The sequence below is a fragment of the Barbatula barbatula genome, assembly GCF_947034865.1.
Source record: "Barbatula barbatula genome assembly, chromosome: 9".
Lineage (NCBI taxonomy): Eukaryota > Metazoa > Chordata > Actinopteri > Cypriniformes > Nemacheilidae > Barbatula > Barbatula barbatula.
Window position 1 is genome coordinate 12,170,322 of NC_136772.1, and position 10,273 is coordinate 12,180,594.

Consider the following 10,273-nt stretch of genomic DNA (forward strand, 5'->3'; position numbering starts at 1 on the left):
TGCAGTATTTATTCGTAGTATATGACGTTGCTAATATTCTGTAATGTGTAATCTGGCTGACGGCGAGCAATGTTTGGACTAGCTGTTTGCCCATTTTTAAAATGACAAATATTGAACTACAGAATAAAAAAGTATTGCAAGTCTAAAAAAATGCTTAAGCGTGCATGTATGTGTGCATGTCTGTGATGGCAGAGGTGACGTTAGCAGAGAGAGATTTCTGCAGTGTTTGCATAAGGACGACACATGATCTTACAGTTAAGTAATTAAATAGTAAATGAGGTTCGTTCACCTGTGCATAAAAGTTGTTTGTGTGCTTGCCAGTACAGGAACCCCTCTGTGCACCAGACAAGGTTACTGCAGTGTTTGTTACTTGACAAAACGGGCACCTTGGGCTGCTGGCATAGAGGATGGCACAAAAGCTGACACACACATCCAGGACTATACATAGAAACATGGGACAAACGTCTAACTACACACTACTGCCCTGCATTGTGTCTTGCAATTTAGCAGCTTTTAAAGGGTCAAGAACCCCTTGTCATCCAACCTTTGTGCCATATATGCTGCCTGCTTATATGGTGCTTTAGGGAATAAAATATGGTTGCGATCAATGATGCGATCAACAAGTCAACATACTGTAAACACTGTAAAACAAAATCCCATAGAAAATAAAGTTTTCCCTTTTTTGTAAATTTGCAGCCCTTTTCTGTAATTTTTAATCTGTAAAAACTGCATGTTTTGTGTATGTTTGTACTTTACTTTTATTCATCCAAAATAAATAATTTACAATTTTATGAGTAACATCGATTCATAACTAGTCAAGGTTTAAAATAGGAGGTTGACATGACATGTAGACGTACAGTGGTTATGATAAAAAAAATTAAGACGGCAATATTTAATGTGTTCACTTTTTTAATGTTGTGTATGCAATGCATAAAGAAATGTAAATTCTAAAGATGATACTGGTTTGGAAAGACATGAGGGTGTTGATAATCTTAGCATTTTATTACAACAGACAGCAGATCATCATACTAAAAAAGCCAACTGATGCACCTGCAGTAATCATCATAAAACGATTCTACATTAATAGCCTTTTTGTTCTTTTACACACATATCCGTACAGTTAGCCTACTTCAGGCAGGTGGTTATTGTCAACCAGATCCTCCACTAAGAAAGCAAACGTTTACACGCAGCGCAAAGATCATGGGAACACACTGAATTCATATATTGAATTACCAGTGGCTTTGGATAAAACGTCTGCCAAATGCGTAGCTGTTTTCTCCAAAGACTATTTAATAATTCGGGCTCAATGCAGTGACAGTTCATGATAAATTATGAATACGCGCAATGTTTTTATTACTCAGCAAATGTGTGTATTACGTCACATGAGCTGGAGCTTTCCTCATTCTCGGTGCGATCCAGCATCTTTTTATAACCCAGCGCGCACGCAACTTTCATTGAGCCGTGACGGCTTTTCTCACGACTGCACAGCTGCATAACACGAACGCATGCAGCGCTATCGGGTAACGCAGGGAATTCCCTTCGTCATGTATTAACGCATCACGATCTGCACATCAACATGCTGCATTCGCAAAAACCTCCAATCCGCTCTCATGCGTTCATAAACCTAGATCAGCCCCCGTAGAAAAGAGATAGGTCCACATTAAAATGCGTCAGATGCTTATTAGACTAGACCACAAGCTGGTGCATTAAAATACACATCTGTAACATAAATATTTTCCGTAAATGTTGGGTTGCATAAAGCATGCATCACACACACACACACTCACACAGCACATTGTGTAACAGTGCACCTTGTGCGCATCAAAACACCAAAGCAACCCCGCGGAATCAAACGGCGAATGCGTGCCGTGGCGCGTTAAGTAATGATATTTTATCAGTATTTCCTCACTTTCGTCTTTCCTGGGAGGTGCCGATCCATCATATAGGGCCTTTTCGTCCACTGAAGCGAGATTTGTGTCGCCTACCCGAACCCGAAATTCACGACAGAAGAATAGCCTGGACCTTTCCTCACTGCACAGCTTGACATGTGAGCTGCAACATCCAGGAAAAGATCTGACAACTTGATCTGAACGACTGGTGTAATTATACCAGGCAACGACGTTTGGTTTCCCTGTGGACGTGGGCACCCAGTTCGGTTCGGTCAGGTCCGTCTCTCTCTCTCTCTCTCTCTCTCTCTCTCTCTCTCTCCCCGCAGCGCTCGCAGCCCCGCTTTTATCACACGCGCACTGTGGTTATAACGCTTTTATAAGGCGCTCAGTGATGCGAGAGCTGGAGGCTGATGAGAGTGACGACGAACCGATGCTGTTTGGAAACAGATCAGCCCTGCAGTCACTAAAGACGCTGCCAGAAATAACAGGTTAAACACTACAGTCTTTGTACAAAACAATTACATTTGTTGGGATTAATTCAGATGTCATTACAAAGATTTTCTATAATCTTAACGATTGATTGTTGTATAATTTATTAACGTTACATTGTTTACATATGGGGGGACCACTTGTCACGACAGTAGGCCTATAGACCAGGGGTCTTCAACTACTTTTCTTTGAGAGCCAAATTCCAAAAGTATAAATAGGATGCGGGCCAATTTTTTTACCATATCCTCATCTATTCTGTTTTTTGGATTTCTGTTATCTATTGGATTTTGTTCCTTATATATAATTTTTTATGTTAATAAACATGTTGATGTTACCTTAAGATCACATTTTAAAACATGCAGTCAGATATTGCATCCGGTAATTTTTATGATATTTAATCAAAAGGGATATTTTTTATTTTATTTTACATTCCATGATATATTAGTTTACCCCAAAATAAAATTGCTGTTAATGTACTCACCCCACAGTCCAGTCCATCCAAGATGTGGGTGGCATTGTTTATTCAAGAATATATTTATGGATATATTTGGTTGAAGTAATAGAAGTAAAATCACTGAAAGTCAAAAACGCTGATACATTCAGCACAAAAGTAATCCCTGCCCCTTGTGACATTAAACTGACGTCTTGTAAAACGAATCAGTTGATCTGTGCCAAAAACTGAACGCTGATCGCATCTTCGGGGAATCCAATCGCCCACGCACTTAATAGGGCAGATCCTTTGTAGTGCGAGTTCGGGATGTGAATAGCGGTTTTCGTAAATTTAGCCGTTTAAAGGCAGTGCTGCTGATAGCCATTTTGGTGCCCTAAGCATAATTCCATTATGATGATTTGTATTATTATTTGACTGTATAATAATTGTATTAAATAAAGGATTTGTTACATTTTTCAATTATAAAAAAAAACAATTTGCTGAATGGGTCCTTTGGTTTAGTCGTATTTAAAGAGTTAGTAACATTAGATCATGAAAATTAAATTACATGCAGTGTGATATGTTGCCGCGTTTGATAGTATTACGTCACTAGAAATAGTCCCCGCCTACGTTTTGCTGGGACTGCCGCGAAAACTTAACTCTCCTCCCTCAAACACTATGAAGGTAAATCAGTAGCAAGACTTGAGAGCATGTAGATTTTAATTTGTGAACTTGCAAAGTATTTGTACCTGTACACTAAAATGTACACTCACAGCCCCAATGTGAAAACTGAAGTTGAATGTTGAGATTTTTGCTATTATTTCGCGATAAACCCATTGCAAAACTCACTTGTGCACTGAGAAGGTCCTGGCTGCAGGCTGCAGTACGGGGCGGTTCTACATGTGGGGGCGGAGATCCACGTTGTGCTCCGCTCCCTACGCGTCTCATTGGTTATTTGGAAAGCAAGAGTCTTTCTACATGTAGGTTGATTTTGATTCAGTTTTTACTTATCATTTGCGAAAACGACCTACCTTATAAGATTAGTTTATAATGATGGTTTTACTTCACATATTATGGTTAGAATGGTTACCGTAACATTTTGTGATTACCCTTCAAAATATATTGTGGTGTTTTAAAAAGTCTTTGTTTACAGTTTGTTTCTCATTGTTCATTTAACAACATATGTAATTGTCCATTTATTTATTTACCGTCCTTTACTCGTTTTTATTTAATAATTGTATCATTATTAAAATAATGTATCATTTATTAGCCTACTTCTTTTGTTACTGTTGTGTAATCCGGGGATTTTTTGAACGAGAAGGTTCTAAGAGAACATTTTAGAGAAATATAAAGATTAAAGAAAAATGACAAAAGTCTAGTGAAAATGATTTCTGTTTCATATAAATGTGTTAATTTTTCTTTCTAAGTAAATAAAAAACATTTCTAAGAAGATGTTTAAATTGTTTCGCTTTATTCCAATAGCAACAAATTATGAATTATTGTAAATGCATGTATATTGTTAACAGATATATATATATATATATATATATATATATATATACTACTTATTTACATACACAATGCTATCCTAAAATATACTACAACATATGCATATGTCACCAACATAAAAAACATTATGGTAGGCTACAATTACTGTTTTATGGTAATCAAACAGACAGGTCACCGACAACTGAAAAATGGGCCCACACTTTATTTTAAGGTCCAATTCTCGCTATTAACAAACCATTAACTACGACTTTTGCCTCAATAAACTCCTAATTTGGTGCTTATTAATAGTTAGTATAACAGTTGTTAGGTTAACGTATTTGGTAGGATTAGGGATGTAGGAATGTGGTCATGCAGAATATGTATTTTATGAGTACTAATAAACAGCTAATACGCCAAATATGCATGCTACTAAGCAATTTGTTAATAGTGAGAATTTGTCCCTGTCAGGGTTCCTGTCTAGTGTGTCTTTGTTTGCTCTCTTGTATTGATGTTTTGTGTGAGCACATGGCCTGGGGCCTGTACCATAAAGCCGGATTAGGAGGCCAGCCAAGTAAATTTAGGATTAGTTTGTGCCAAGCCTGGGGTTAAGGTAAACAGTACACTGTAAAAAGTTGCTGTTAAAAAATTGGCAATTCCCAAAAGTAAAATACTGTTATTTTAATAGACAGTTTAATCCCGTAGATTAACAGACAAAGGATTAATCCCTTTCTGTAAATGTGCAGCATTTAACTGTACACCTGCTGGTGCCTGAAAAAACCTTGGGCTGTGAAAAGCAACATGTGCGGTAGTGCCTTCACCTAAGTTGTTACAAAGGACACAAGGTAGGTTTGTATTTTTGTTGTTATTTCATTATGTTTTGGTATCATTATATTCATCCAGGTTTTTATATATTCCTGTTTACATTTATTGTTTTTGCACTTTTTTGTAATTGTACACAGTAGAGAAATGTATGGAAATTGGGTCGTCAGTCCTTATATGTACAGACATGCTCAAATATGTTGGTACCCTTACAGCTCATTGAAATAATGCTTCATTCCTCCTGAAGAGTGATGAAATTTAAAGCTATTGTATCATGTATACTTGCATGCTTTTGATATGTCATAGAATAGACCAGAGAAGCTGGAAAGATATGAATTGTTGCTAATTCTACAAAGATATTCTAAAATGGCCTGGACACATTTGTTGGTACCCCTTAGAAAAGATCATACATAATTGGATTATAGTGATATTTTAAAGTAATTTCTTTCTTTAATTAGTATCACACATGTATAAAAAATCTTGTAATCAGTCATTCAGCCTTTTTAAACAGAGAAAAGTAGTCACTGTGCTGTTTGGTATTATTGTGTTCCCACACATAACACGGACCAGAAAAAGCAAAGGATTGAGTTGTACGAGGAGCTCAGATAGAAAATATTAGACCAGCAGGGTAAAGGCTACACGACCATCACCAAGCAGCTTGATGTTCCCGTGACAACAGTTGCAAATATTATTATGACGTTTAAGGTCCATGCAATTGTAGCCAACCTTCCCCGGGCGCATCCGCAAGAGGAAAAAATCGACCCCAGACTGAACAGAAGGAAAAAGAACCAAGAATAACTGCCAAAGAGATACAAGCTGAACTCCAAGGTGAAGGTAAGTCAGTTTCTGATCGCACCATCCGTCGCTTTTTCAGCACCATGGAAGAAGACCCAGGAGGACTCCACTTTTGAAAGCCAGACTAGAATTAGCTAAAATTGACAAGCCACAATCCTTCCGAGTTAAAACTAGAGCTTTTCGGCAAGTCACATCAGCTCTATGTTCACACACGAATAAAAATCAAGCTTTCAAAGAAGTGAACACCATACCTAAAGTGAAACATGAAGGGGGCTCGGTTATGGGTTTGGGGGCTGCTTTGCTGCACCTGGCACAGGGTGGCTTGAATCTGTGCAGGGCACAATGAAATCTCAAGACTATCAAGGCATTCTGTAAAATATTAGGTTGGGGTCCCATAATTTGTGTCCATGAAATTTTCATTTGTTTTATTATTTGTAGTATTATGTTGAATAAGAAATCAACAGCAAAGTCTGATTTCTATTAAATATGGAATAAACAATGGTGGAGGCCAATTACTTTTATCAGTTTCAAGTTTTTTCATAGAAAATTGTGCATTCTTCATTTTTTGTGAAGGGGTACAAACAAATTTGAGCTCGTCTGTATGTGATGTTATAGTATATGGCCATTGTAGAGGAATACTGTGGAATTACGGGGAAATGTTTTACCATGATACCAAGTAACTTTAATCAGTGTTCATCGCCATTGGGAATTTATGGTTCATGGCTATCCTGCTCCAGAGCAGCAGGTTATGATCTAGATTAGAGAGCTCACACTGAACCAGTTTGCATATAAGTTCTTGGAACCAGTTCACAGTGCACGTTACAATGGCTAATTCTTTTGTGAAAGAATGTGTTATAAAATTAAAATACTAATACAAAAAATATAAACAATTATTACAAATATAAAATCAACTATAGTTAAAATCAGATTTTAGAGATATATATTTGCTGGCTTTACCTTACACTCGCATGAAATGTATTTATGTTCCATTCTTTTAATGTACTACACCCTTTAAATGAATGAAATGTGTGGATCAAAAATCGATTTCAAACTTCAATAAAATCTTCCCTTCTTTGTTCTTCGACAGGACTGTTTGATGGGAGACTTTGCTATTCTGACCACAGAACCACTTCAACATGGCCCACAGTCAAACCAGAGTCAGTATTGAGATGACCCTCAGATTTTCAAATAAGTTCAAATACTGACATTCTCTTGTGTAGACAGCAGAAACAGTATTAATCCGTGGCTGGAATTAAATTGTGTGTACTAATATGTGCGCCTTATCATTTCCTGAGAAACATACAGAACTCCTTCTATCCATGTTGGGCACGTTTGGTTCTGCGATGCCAACGCCACTCGTTCATGTGCAAGCGTGCGTGAACTAATCTTAGCTTCAGGATCAAAGCTTGAGTTGACAAAGAATCTCGGTTAGCTCCTTCTGTTTGTACCAACAAAGCTTGATCAGGTTAGTTTGGTTTCGTCAACCCAAAACCAATCCTGTAACCCTGAGTTTGTTCAGCTACATTCATGGTACAGGCCCCTGGCTGCCAGCCTGCCATGTACTTTTTCGTCACCTGTTGTGACCCCTTGTCACCTGTTATTGTTTCACTCTCCTCACCTGCTTCTTATCATTGTTCTCTCTCCCCTCCAGTTCCTCGTTTGTATTCTGATGTTTTGTACCCTTTATATTCCCTGTGTTTCTCTGTCCTGTGACTGTTTTAGATGTTTTTAGACTCACGCTGACTCCCTAGTGTTATTATTTTAGTTTCTAGTTACCCTGACAAGAAAGTCTAGTATTTGTAAGATACTCTGTTAATTCCCTTGCCCCAAAGCTGTTAGTCATCTGTTCAGAGTCCCGCCCACTACGATCCCGTCTGCTGCTCCGGCAGCGGCTCTCCACCTGCAGCCACTATGCCAGTTACGGGAGAGCTGGTCCCGAGCGGATGCTTTATACGCAATTGGACTTCCTTGTTGTTCTTCCCTCTCGAGTCGAGTTTCCCTCCCTGTGGATTGTTGTCTCCCACGCATGTCGAGTCGACAACGGGTCGAGCTTCCCTCCCCGTGTACCCCATCCTGCTGCCTGTGGTTTCATCCTCTGTCTCTTGACTGTTGTTATTTCTGTCCGTCTCTAATAAAGCTTTTTGTTACCCCCCGCATCTGACTCCACACTCCCTTCTTAACAGCTCCCTATACAAAAGTGTTACCAAAATGGTTATTATTTACTCATCCTCATGTCGTTTAAATCTGTATGTGACTCTTTCTTTTGTGGAACACTAAGATATTTTAAAAAATGTCTATCGTTTATATTCAAATTCTGAAACCAAAAATGTATAGACATAAAAACATTTGAGATATTAAGAAACAAGAAGCTCCCAGTAAACAATTTATTGGGACAGCATAAGTGCACAAAAACTGCACCTATTTTTTAATAAAATAACATTAGTGTAAATGGTCAAGTATATAAACACTGAAAGCCACCGACTTTACAACACTTTACAAACCTGAGTGTTCACTTTGTAATTTCACTATATACAAATAGGCAATTACACTGTTATCCTGCACATTTTAATTACAAAACAAGTGCACAAAACCTCTGACACTTTCTAGCATATCTGTTTATCTAATAATGACATATGCCGCCTATTTCTGGAACATGAGCTGTCCTAACAACCACATTAAGAAAACATTGATCACAACCAATCACAGAAGCACTTTGCCCAGACACTTATCTTCATTAAGCCTGAATACCAATCAAAGTGGTTTCAGTCATCAAAACACAAATCAGTACAAAAAAAGCTTATACAGTGTTGGTAGTTACACACAAGTAAAATATGATCATTATAAAAGCACCAAGCAAAACAGCACTCCAATCACACTTGTATCAATTACATCTCCAAGCAAACATCTGTAACCAAGAAAAACATTACGACACTGCGAAAGAGTTTAATTAGGCCATTTACTGCTAAAATCCTTCCTGCAATAAAAACAACCACTTCTATAACCCTACAACCATAAGACCGATACTCATTAAACATGTTACCTCCTTACAATACAGCCGGGGAAAAATTAAGAGATCAGATGATTACAAATATTTCTGAATGAACTATAACAGTAGGTGCGTGATTAGCAAAAAATATCATTTTTGTTTTATTTTGTGAGCTACTTACATGCAAAGCATTCTGGAAACCAAATTACAAAAAAACGAAAACGTTTAATGAGGATTTCTAGATCCCAGAATGCTGTTATTTTAGTTTTCTGTAAAGAGAAATGAACATTAACCATTAACAAGCCTTTCTCTTTACAGAAAAAAACGAAAATAACAAACGGTTGCCAATAAATTGGCTAAATATGAATCTACAGTATGTTACTGGCAACTAGCTGCATACAGCAAAAAAACAAGAAAAAGTGTAAACAAATGCTTATTCGAAATGAAAATGTGAATGGTTTCTTAATTTTTTCTGTGCACTGTAGATATTTATAATACATTGGTAACACTTCACAATAATGTTGTATTTGTAAACAAATAAATGCATTAGCTAACATGTGTAATGAACACTACTTTCACATTATTTATTAATCTTAGTTCATGTTAATTTCATCAATTCTTTTGTGACATCGTTCAGTGAAAACTGCTTCCATCAGTTAGTGCACCATGAACTAACATAAATTATTATATGGGCACTAACGACTATTCATTCATTCTGAAAACCCTATATTAGTCGTTGTTAGTTCAATGCATTTCCTAATATTAACAAAAACAAACTTAATGTAAAGTTTATTGATGTTTTATACATGATGTGAACGGTGCCATTGTTTTACTTGAACAATCTTAGGACAACAGCATTTAGGTTTATGAGTCACAGCTAAATTGAGGCCTGTCACAAGCTACACCCAAATACGAAATATTGTATTTGATTCCCACATTTACAATATGACCTTGGAATGCACAGGCTTTTGTTTCCCCAATTACATTTTTTTTTTCCAGACGGCCGATTACAGCTGAATTGAGGTGTTTTGTTTAACATCTGCTTCCTTTCTAGTTAAATGAAACAAGCAAAAAATAAAAGCATACATGTTGTGTAGAGTCTTCAAATCTATCACCTGTATTAAAACTGTATTCTTGTGATGCCACTGCAAATGTCCAACTTTTATCAACAAATATTATCACACACTGTAGAGACGCCTCTATTCAAAAGATAAAAGTTATTAGTACAAACATTGTTGTCAATGAGAGTGATAAAGAGCTGCTGTTGAATCGGTTTCACTTCAGTTTGAAAGCAATCATGACCAGGACCTGATCCTGGATCAGCCGACATAATCAGATATCCCGACCTCAAAATATTGTGGCACATCACAGTGAACA